This window comes from Callorhinchus milii, unplaced genomic scaffold (assembly GCF_018977255.1).
Source record: "Callorhinchus milii isolate IMCB2004 unplaced genomic scaffold, IMCB_Cmil_1.0 Scaffold2, whole genome shotgun sequence".
Lineage (NCBI taxonomy): Eukaryota > Metazoa > Chordata > Chondrichthyes > Chimaeriformes > Callorhinchidae > Callorhinchus > Callorhinchus milii.
Window position 1 is genome coordinate 37,891,573 of NW_024704743.1, and position 11,559 is coordinate 37,903,131.

At 40.7% G+C, this 11,559-nt stretch overlaps 1 protein-coding gene across 1 annotated transcript in view; it reads right to left on the minus strand.

Annotated features, from left to right (window-relative positions):
• Positions 1–9,747, minus strand: part of nek11 (NIMA-related kinase 11) — a 115,695-nt gene extending 105,948 nt beyond the window's left edge. The window contains exon 1 of the mRNA XM_042332469.1: positions 9,588–9,747. The gene's annotated coding sequence lies outside the window, so the exon portion shown is untranslated. The remainder of the gene's footprint in view (positions 1–9,587) is intronic.
• Positions 9,748–11,559: the final 1,812 nt, after the last annotated feature.

Sequence of the window (11,559 nt, forward strand, 5' to 3'; positions counted from 1 at the left end):
TCTTCCCTCATTCATGCTCGCTCTCGTGCCTATCCACCTTTTCCTGTAAACCTGCATCCTCTCCATTTGCATTCCTACTAAACCTCGTGGCAAAATGGTTTTGAATGTACAGCTAGAGGCAGAATCCATATGGAATTAGTTGCGGTTTAGACAATTACTAAGGAAAGACATGCGGCTGTGAAAACGGGTTTAAGGGGTCACATAATCAAACACAAGATAAATAATCCATTAGATAAATAAAGCGAAGGTGATATTGAATGTTTGCATGCCTTAAAATCGATTTTAAAATCTTACGAAAAAAAACATTCACACTCCAGCACCCCATCATCCTCAATCCATCATATATTATTTTGTTTGAGGGTTTTTTTCCCTCCAGTCTTTTCCATTAAAATAGGAAATAATCCTTACATTTGGTATAGTGCCATATCAAATGAAAATGGCTCAAAGCAATTCAGAGTTTGTTCTATAAAGTGCAGTGTGTGTAGATTGTGCATTTTGTAGTCGAATGCAGCAGCCTATTTGCACACAGCAACGTCCCCCATGAAGTCTCAATTTTTTGTCCAATTTTATCTAGATGATTGTCAGTCTGGACACAGGGGAAACTCCCTTCTCTGAATATACCGATTTGCACCTTGGTTTAACATCTCATTCGAAATATGGTATCTCCGATAATGCACACAATGAGTTAGAGTGTTAATCTAGTGACAAGCCTCACATCAGATTGTGTCAACCTAGACTGTGAACTCAAAGTCCTGATGTGAGGCTTGAACCCACAACCTTGTGATTTAGAGCCAAGAATGCTACCAACTGAGCCAGGCTGACAGCTTATAAGCTAGTTTACAATGACACCAGAAAGTTATATAAAAAAAAGCACGTCTACAGATGGATTTTGAATAAAATTATGTTTTTGCTCTCTCTGAACTTCACTTCTGCATGATCAGGGCTGCGGGTATGAGTGAGCTCCCAGCCATATCAACTGAACTGCCTGTAGATATAGGTCACTTTAAAGTTATAGGTTACAACAACAACAAGATTGCATTTATAGAGCGCCTTTCACGTCGGGAGGACATCCCAAGGCGCTGTACAGTTGGGTCGGGACCCAAGTAGGGGGGAAATGGTCAGGGTGAGGGGAGGGAAGGGAGGGAGCGAGGAGGGGGTAGAGAGTCGAGAGGGGAGCTGAAGGCACGGTTGAAGAGAGAGAGAGATTCTTCAACTGGGAGCTCCATTTCATTGTGATATAACCTTGGGGGGTGGGGGGAGAAAATGGAGAACTATTTGGCAGAAACAAATTCTAAACATAAAAGCCCTTCCGCTAACATTGTATTTTTAGATGCTTCCAGTTCATATCCCCCAAAGCAATTGATCTCTTATTTTGAGTCTTCCATTATCAAAAAACCCAGTGGTTCTCCCAATTTATTCAGGAAATGAGAGAAAACCAAAGGTGTCACAATTACTTACTAAACACGTAAACAGAGGCGTGTGGAGTGAGGTATCTTACATAACGTTTCACCCTGCCCAGGTATCGAACCCGGGTTCTCTTGCTTGTGAAGCGAGTGCTCTAACCACTAAGCTACAGGACTCTGATAACTCCAATACAACTCTACGTTTTCTGGCAGTGTGGTTCCGGGTACGGTAACACTTTCCTGAAGGAAGCAACTCTGATATTTTGTGACTCCAATTAATAGTAACCAGATATCACATGTTGAAATATTCCTTTTCCCTAAGAACAGTGTAGCGTAATTATATTCAAGCGAAATTAATGTTGTTTTGTACTTGTCCATTTCTCGAATTATTTGTGTATCCATGCTGCTTAAAGAGAAAATAACTCACTGGAGCATTCATTCTGTTTGCGGATTCATTTACATCTCCATACGTTTCACTGTGATCTGTCATGCAGCTTTGTGGAGGGGAACTAAACTAAAAAGTTGGGAGTCACAAACATGCCTGAGGCATTGAAACCCCTAGATGAATATAATTATATTAAGACCGTTCATTATTAAATTCCACAGCTGCCTAGTGCTTGCAGTATTCAAAGCTTTGCCTGAGTCTTACAGTAAGCCTCATTAGAAGCACGATATGAACATCAAAACACTCAAATGCATCCTAAAATTATCACTGTAGAATTTAACATTTATAAGTTACTCCTACAGAGTTGCTGCAGAGCTAAAACGCTCCTGGACGCTACCCCGAGCAAAGGGCGCTGTATAAATGCATATTGTTGTTGCAGCAAAGACAATTACTGGTATTAAGGAGAAAAAAAATGACTATCTGCCAACTTTTTAAAAATATAAATTGCAAATACGACTTGTGAATTGTCATTAAAAACATCATCAGTTTCATGTAGGTAACTTTCATGTCTTTCCTTGAATATGGTTTCACAATACTTTCCAGATAGCAATGAATCAGTAAAATAATTAAGCTTGTGTACAACCATCCACCCTTGCATATGGAAATCTGGTCTGGTGAAGGAAAAGCAGATTTATGGATAAATTCTACAACAAGTTACAAATTGTTAAGGAATTAACTGGCAACAACGGAAAATAAATTGCTTCATTAAAGTAATGGAAGAATCCCACTGATATTCTCACCACTGAGTCAGAAGGTTATGGGTCCATCCTCCACGTAGGAAGTGTGAGCACAGAGTCCAGGCTGACACTCCAACGCAGAGTTGGGGGCTCTGCATTGTCGAAGGTGCTGTCCTTTGGATGAGGTGTTAAACCAAGGTTCCGTCTGCCTATTCGGGAAGACTTTAAAGATCCCATTGGACTACTCGAAAGGAGAACGGAGTTTCTCCCAGTGTCCTGGCCAACAACGCAGATAAAATTGGTCATTCACTTTGTGGCCGGTTGAGGGATATTGCTGTGCACAACCTGACTATCAATTACAGAAATAAAGTCACTAAAATTTATGATAAATCCTGTGAAGCCCTTTGATGCATTTTGACACAGTATTAAGGCACTATAAGGATAACTAGGAACAAGTTCCATGAATACAACCTCAAGCACTTCTCACACTGAGCCTAAAGTACAACCAGTCTCAGTATTGTATTAAACTATTTTGGACCACAATCTAAATTCAAAATGTTCTAGTGTCTGTTTTTTTATTTGCAATGAAGGGGGGTTAGGAAAAACAAAAGACAGAATGAGTGGGAGAATTCTGTGCTAAAAACAAACTTGCTTTGAAATGGCACCTGGCACTTTAGGGTTAGTGAAGAGCGAGTTCTGAGTGAAATGTGCTTTAAGTTTCATTTCACCAAGTTCTATATTTTGGATATCTGCTGTTTCTTAAGATTGATTTAATTCACATCAGTTCACTATTCGAATTTTTGTCTTCTGAAAAGCGGCCGTGTGTTCCTGGAGAAAGATCGTTCTAAATTGTTTCCTTCAATGCTGTATGAGATCCCATAAATATAACTTACAGTGAAAAATTCCTCCCACTTTGAAGTCGAAGCTTTCCCCCAGTGCAAACAATGTAGTTGACAGAATCTTGAATTTTCTTATTATTAATTGAACTCTGTGCCAATTTGAGCCCAGCGGCACCACTGCATCTTTATAAATGAGTTGCTGCTATTGTACAGATAAAAGATCTATCCCGAATGCAGGTCTTTAATGCTATTTCTTTGGGGAATAGTCCTGATAAAATGCAGCTATGGGTTCTTTGCCATGTTCGTGGATGCCTATTTTAAGGTTGATAAAATTCACATGGGAATATGACAATAAGTACAACCACTTTTTTTTAAACCTCATAGGTTATTGTTCTAGAGCCATGATGAAAGCAAAGATTGAAAAAAAATCAACTGTTTGTGGGACATTGCTGTGCGCAATTGGCTGCCGCATTTCGCCCACAAAATATACAGTCAATTCACTTTACAGTGTATTCTGTGAAGCACTTCGAGACATCTTAATGACTTAATAAGGCGGTATATCAAATGCAAGAATTGTTATTCTTGCAAAAAGGCCACAATGCACTATCTATGGAGTGGCGTTCCCTAAGTTTGCATTTTAAATGTGCTCTGAAACACATTGTGCAGCAGGGCCCATTAAATTTAATTAACGGCAGTTAATAATATTTCGGGGCTCTCAAATTAACCACCAACTCGTGGAAATTGCAAGTGGTGCAATCTTTTAAGAATACCCAGTTTTTTGGATAATTGCCAACTTAAGTGGCACAAAGAAAGGCAGCTTTACCTTAATTGGTGGCTCACAGTCACCCCTGATTATCTGGATGATACTTCAAAGTGACAGTTACAAACAGTATAAGTGCTATCACCATGGGTCTCTTTTGCAGCAATTTGTAAAATAAGCAATTCATATCGATTCTGATATGCAAATAGGAAATCAGGCCAGTAACTCTGCAAAATCCTTGAGCATATAGAACTGTTTCAGTCACAATGGAAGCTTTATCATCTGACTTTTGATAGTAGATTGCGAAGAGGTAAAGATCTCTATGGACTTGAGGCCTCCAAGTACTACGCTTCACTCTCTGGAGCACTCCGAACATGCCTTGCAGACATTCCATTCCCACCCCTGCCTTCAAGATGCTCTTTTAAAACAAATCTGACTGTTCCTGTGGTTGATATCCTCATTCGTTCTCCTTTTCTCTCCAATCAGTGATGTTTATCATCTTGCTAACGCACGTTATCCTAATGCAAAAGGCACCACGTAAGTAATCAGGCAAAACTCTGCAGCTCGTGTACTCTCACGCACCAGGCTCCGTGACCCCATCACTCCCACCCTCGCCCAACTCCACTGGCTCCCCATCCCCCAGAGGATCAAGTTCAAGATACTCGTCCTCACCTTTAAGGCCATCCATGGCCTTGCCCCCTCCTATCTCTCTGACCTGCTGACTCCCTACCAACCTGCCCGCTCCCTCCGTTCATCGGACTCCGGTCTGCTCCACGTCTCCCACTCGACCCGCCCTACCATTGATGGCCGGGCTTTCAGCCTCTCTGCCCCCACACTCTGGAACTCTTCACCTCGTTTCCTCCCTTGCCTCCTTCAAGGCCGGTCTCAAGACCCTTCTCTTCGATCGTGCCTTTGGTCTCCCCCCCACCTCTCTGCCTTCCCTCACCCCTACACCAGCCCTCCCCCATGCTCGGGCCCCGACTGTTCAGCTCTTTGGGACGTCCTCCCGACGTGAAAGGCGCTCTATAATTGTAATGTTGTTGTTATTTTATAAACCATATATAAACCATTGATTCGTGTTTTTAAAATAATAAAGGGATTTGTCAGGGTAGATACAGATTAACTATTACCTCTGGTGGAGGAATGCAGAACAAAAGGGCATTATCTTAAAACTAGAGCTACACCATTTAGGAGTGAAATTAGGAGGCAGTTTTTCACCCACAGTATAGTGGAAATCTGGAACTCTCTCTCCCCGAAAAGGCTGTGGACGCTGGATTCATTCACATCTTCAAGATGGCAGTAGATAGATATTTGTTAGTTCAGGGTATTAAGGGATATGGGGTACAGATGGACTTGTGGTACAGATCAGCCATGATCTTATAAAATGGCAGAACAGGCTCGAGGGGCTGAGTAGCCCACTCCTGTTTCTATGTTTCTATTCGAAGTGCAATATGTAGGCAGTTTGTGCATCACTGTATCCTGCAAATGTTGTCTGGATACAAACAACTCAGTCTCAATCTAATGTCATTACCTGTAAAGATACTGACAAAAACAAACACAGAGCCATCAAGGACACCCCCAGTCTCTGCAGCCCTGCTCCTTGTATTGGAGTAACACCTGCATAACATTTCATTCTTCACCAGGCACAAAGCATATCTCCAGTGTTTTGCACCTCATTAACAGTGACACTTCGAGCTTACAAGTTTCATTCCCACTCCATCGCGCTCACTTAAACCTGGGTCTGATGGCTGCCAGAATCACGGTGCAAATTCGGCCACATGTGCTGGTCTAAACAGTCACAGATTTCACCAGTGATCCTCAGCACAGGGGAGCTCACAGCAACCAATTATGCTAATGAACAGGAGTAAGAATGGCTACCAATTTCACCTGTACACCACAGGTATTCTCCCTCCTCTCTTCCCCCCACTGCAGTATCTAAAATTCTCTTTGTTATTCAATCTCCACCAAGACAGATTTTTCCCAAAAGGTTTACTGATCATGTCTGCAAAGTTAAACCTCCTCCACATCTCTTGTTCCATATCAGTTAATAAGTACACATGGGTTTGGACTGCAAAATAATTAATGCCCTTCATTCTCAGCACATTAGTTAATGTTCAACAGAGCAGCAGTTAGTCATTCCCTCTGGTACTGCATTTCAAAATTTCCTGTTAAAGAAATAATTTCTTTAGACCAAAAAAAAAACACTTCCTCAGTACAAAGTCCTGACTTTTTCTTCTGTCTTGCAATCTTCTCTCTCTTGAGGGAGTGATTTAAGGCAGGGTATGGTTTTCCAGGCATTGTTGACTTTGTACCTTATCCTACTGGTCACTTTTCATATTGGACATAAAGTGTTAGCAGCTATGCAACCATTGGGAGCACCACAGCCAAGTCTGATCCTTCCCCCACCAGATAGCTATACATGGACGTTTTTCCAGCAAGGGAGACTGAATAATAATGAGAGTAAAAAACATGATTAATTTTTCTCTTCCCAGCCCAGGGAGACTGGAGCCAACTGAGGCTCCTTTTCACCTCTCCCACGAGTTGGAAATCAGGAGAGTACATGCTCCAAAAAGATCATGTTTCTTGAATTGTTGTCCTCGTGAGCTATGTGTGTCAGAGTGCAAATAGACAAATTTGTTCTTCAAACAAACCTCAAACTGTGATCAACTCATACCCACTAAACTGGTGACTATCCTCCTGGGAGGCACAGATGAGTTAAATAGGGTCTCCAAGGATCTTGTTAACTCTGCAAGCCAAAGCCAGGATAGGTAGAGTGATGCAATCTGGACAAGGAGCAGGAACCTTACCACTGTTCAAAACAGCAAGCTGGTTACACCCAAATGCAGGCTGTCATCTCCACTTTCTAAATTGTGCCTAAACTTTTCACAATTAAGTAAGCATAGAGTCTCCCTTGGAGAGATGGAGTTTGCACTTTATATATATATATACACACACATATGTAGAACTCTCAGTATTCTGGTTTGGATTTCTGTGTATATTATATTATTGAGACACGCAGCTGAGGTCTATTTGGAATTAAAAAAACATAGACTAACCACTTAGTGGGCAAATCAACAGAACATGTGAAAGATGTGCATGTCTGAACACTAGGAAAGCTCAAAATATATTTCAGCAATATACACTCAACTTATAACTAGCTCTGCTCATCAAATGCCAAATTTCATCACTTCTAATTCTTAACAAATGAATGAGGTTTAATTAGATTAACATGGAATCATGTACTTGCTGATGAGGACTGGGAACTTCCCAGGAGTTTACCTGCAACAAGAGCATCTGACAACAATTTCGGATATTTGCAGGAAATCAGTCTTGACAAGTCAATGATAAATTTTGTGCAAAATAGCTTTGCTTGACTGTCCTTTACATTTCATTAGACTATAGTGTGCACCTCTTGGTGCAGACCATTTTCTCTCCTGGAAGTGATATCCTGTAGGCCCAATATACTGTTGCCTGTGCCAATACATGGGCAGACAAGTGGTTACCTAATTAGTTACCTTGCAAATAATCTTTGAGCCAGCAATCCATTATTGTTGAAGGTTAGAGAATGGGCAAGGGGTGAGATTTTTCAAAAATCACATCGCTGACACAATAGGTCAGATGACAAGAGGGATCTGGGAGGCTAGAGAGTGGGTTTGTCTGGACAAATACCTGAATCTACAATTTGACCCATTTATTGCATTTCTCTATGTGTCAACTGTAATCTATGAAGCAAATACAGGGAGTAGTACTCATGAGAAGTCAAAGCAAAGAAAAAACATATACTAGATTGAAATGCTACAGTTTATCAGATCGTACAAAGGTCTACATATTGTGTGTTCCTCAGCATCAAGCAGGACAGTCACTAGTTGGTCAGAGACCAAGGTGAAAGAGAGATGAAGAATGGAGGATAAGAAGAAAAGTTAAAACAAAAGATTGGAAGGCCCTGCTCCTCGCTAAAGCTGGATTTAGGACCACTACTGAACGACATCAGAAGAAACCTATCACCTACTTGCTCTCTTTGTCAGCCTAGCTCAGTTGGTAGCACTCTCTTCTCTGTGTAAGAAGTGTGTGGGCTCAAGCCCCACGTCAGTACTTGGACCTCATATGGTCTAAGATGGCACTCTCCTGGAGAGTGCTGCATTGCTGGAGGTCCTGTCCTTTGGATGAGATGTTAAATCAAGGCACGTCTGATTGTCCAAATAGACATTAAAGATCCCATGGCGCTATTCGAAAAGAGAAGGGAGTTTCTCGGTGTCCTTGCCAACAATCCTTCAAATAAAATTGATCACTCGCTCCATGGCTGTTTGTGAGACATTGCTATGCACAAAATAGCTGCCACATTCACCCACAAAACACACAGTCACTGGACATCTGTGAAGCACTTGGAACATCTTCCCAATGTGAAAGGCACTATGGAACGATTATCATAATAAAATTCACATAAGTCATTATCAGTCGAGACCATAACATTTAATATGATTTATGTGAAGTTGCAGGCAAATATAAGTTGTATCAAATCCGATTTAATCAATAATCTACACTGCGCATGTGTAATTCAAACCAGCTAGTAGTGCACATGCGGTACTTTGTCACTGCAGCTGGTAAGTTCGCTTGCAGTGATGGGTCAAGGCTATGTTGGCTGTCATGGTTGTTAGGAACCCAGTTCTTAGTCAATTTGCGTTTTTCTAACCGGGGGTAATAATCCCTTAAATATAAAAATTTGGTCACTCAATCAACAATCCACTGTTTGAGGGACATTGCTGTGCGCAATTGGCTGCCACATTTCACCCCAAAAATATACAATCAATTCACTTTATAATATATTCTGTGAAGTAATATCAAATGAAAGGATTATTATTATTATTATTATGTTTCCCGTGATTCAATGCCTCTTGACCCATCGCCACATGTGCACTTACCAGAAAGCATTGGAATCGCATTGAATCATTGCTGGTAAGTGCACATACGTTGACAGGTCAAGGCTACATTTTCTACAGTTCAGTGCAGCTGGTATCTGCAGGAGTACTGGAGGATAGGGGAGTGATAATGCAAATTGATTAAAATGACTAGTGCAAAGAAATCTAATTGGTTTTGATAGGAAACGGAATGGGATTCGGGTACATGGATGACTTAAGCAATTATACGATTTATATAGATAAGACTTAGACCATAAGACCATAAGACGTAGGAGTAGGCCATTCGGCCCTTCGAGCTTGCCCCACTATTTAATAAGATCATGGCTGATCTTCTAACCTCGTTCCATTATCCGCCCTATACCCATATCCCTTAATCCCTATATCCTTTAGAAATCCATCAACCTCAGACTTAAGTTAGTTTTACTGTATTATAATGGAGTACTAGCTCCAAAAGCAAAGGGAGAGGAAGGAAGAAAAGGAAAGCTGGGACTAATTTTCCCAATCAGAATTTCTTTACTGCAGGATTTCTTCCAGCTGAGCTACTCACCTCACAATACTCTGTAATGATGCAGAAACTATCGCGCTCTAGGAAACTGGTGTAGAACTTGACAATTGCTGGATGATCGAGCTTAGACAGCAGCTGTGCCTCCAAATTGGCTTGTACGGTTTCATTGGGTTTCAAGTCTCCGACAGAAATCTCCTTTAACACTTTCCTGGCAAGGAGAAATAGAAAAATAAACAACATTTTAATTATTTTGTTTACAGACCAGCAGCATCTGTTTCACATGGATGCACATAAGGGACAGGAAATTGAGATGAAAATTAGACAAATTGCCCATCGAGTGCATTGATTGATTAAATTGAACAGAATGCGATTTGATATTGTGCCTATCGTTTAAGTCAACATTGCACTAGTAAATTGTGCAAACAGCAATTATTGTTAATGAAAATTCAATTAAATGCCCCAAAACATTTTTAAACTTGACAGTGTCTTCATCTTTGTCTGTCCGTTGTGGAGAGGAAGAAAGAGAGGCAGAGACAGTGTTGGTAACGTTCAGTTAAATCAATCCAAGGTGGGGCACAAAGCATTTATCTCCTTTTTGCTGGAATTCTTTTTGCAGCCGAAGCTGTATGTTATTCTATGGGAAAGTAGGGCTAACAAAATTACAGCATTTGTCACCTCAGGCTATCTGTTTTCCAGACACCTACAATCTAGCGCTAGCAGATGCCTTGCAGTACATCTAACGTCTTAGCCTGGGAAAACAGGTACTGTAAAATTGGGGGGGAAGGGCCATTTAAAATGATAGCACAAAGATTGGAGGAAAATTAATTCATTTTCTATGCTTTCATTTTCTTTTGTTCTCTAACCTCAACTTAATTTAAGGAAAACATTATTCAAAAGAAGAAAAAAGAGAGAAATAAAAACAGGTGCACGTAATTTCAGAATTATAAGACACTGAAATAGATTCAATCCAAAATAAAATCCCATTTGTTAAAAATAACCAACAGTTCTCAACTCCTTTTGTCTCAAGACTATGGGCTCACATTACTGGGAACGAGGAAATAACCTGCAGGAGAGAGCCAAGATATTAAAATAAACATAATATAATAATCCGTGCGTTTGATATAGCGCCTTATCACGTCATTAAGACATCTCAAAGCGCTTCACAGAATATATTGTAAAGTGGATTAACTGTGTATTTTGTGAGCGAAATGCGGCAGCTATGTCCCACAAACAGTCATGGATTGAGTTTTTTTTATTACCCCCAGAAGGCGATCCCCAATTGACTAATAAGTGGATTCCTACATATTGCTCCGTAAACAGAGGCGTGTGTTGTAAGGAAAGTTGCCTAAGGTTTCTCCCCGCCTGGGAATCGAACCTGGGCCTCTCGTTTATGAGGCAAGCTCACTAACCACTACGCTACGGGATTCTTATTAATAACAAATGCCCTGGGTTAATCAACGGTTTACTTCATAACATTGAGTTTAGTACATTCTTCTAACAAGTTACTGCAGGATCTTCAAGAATGTAGGCAACAATCATATTTCATCACAGTGCAGAGGAAAGCAATGAAGATCCCAGTGGTAAATGAATGAGCTATGAGCAACAATTAGACCAACTAAGGCTATTCAGTCTTGAGAGAAGATGACTCAGAGCGGCCTACATAGAGGTGTATAAGATTTTAAATGGGATTGAACAAGTAAACCCAGATCATTACTTTAGGATGTACCAACTAGAATAAGGGAACATAGGTTTGGAATTATGAAGAATAGTTTCAGAGCAGATACCAGTTTTCTTTACTCAGAGGGTTAATTAACAACTGGAATAGTTGGCCTGTAGGGTGGTTGAGTTCAGGACAGTGGGCTCATATAAAAGACAGTTTGATGCTGGGACGGTCTTCTGGAAGGATGAGATCAGATGGGCCAAAGAGTTTTCTTCATCCAAACCAACTTGTGATCTTGTGAAATAATTTCAGCTTCATAAACATGCATCCAACATGCTTTCACCCCCAAAGGCG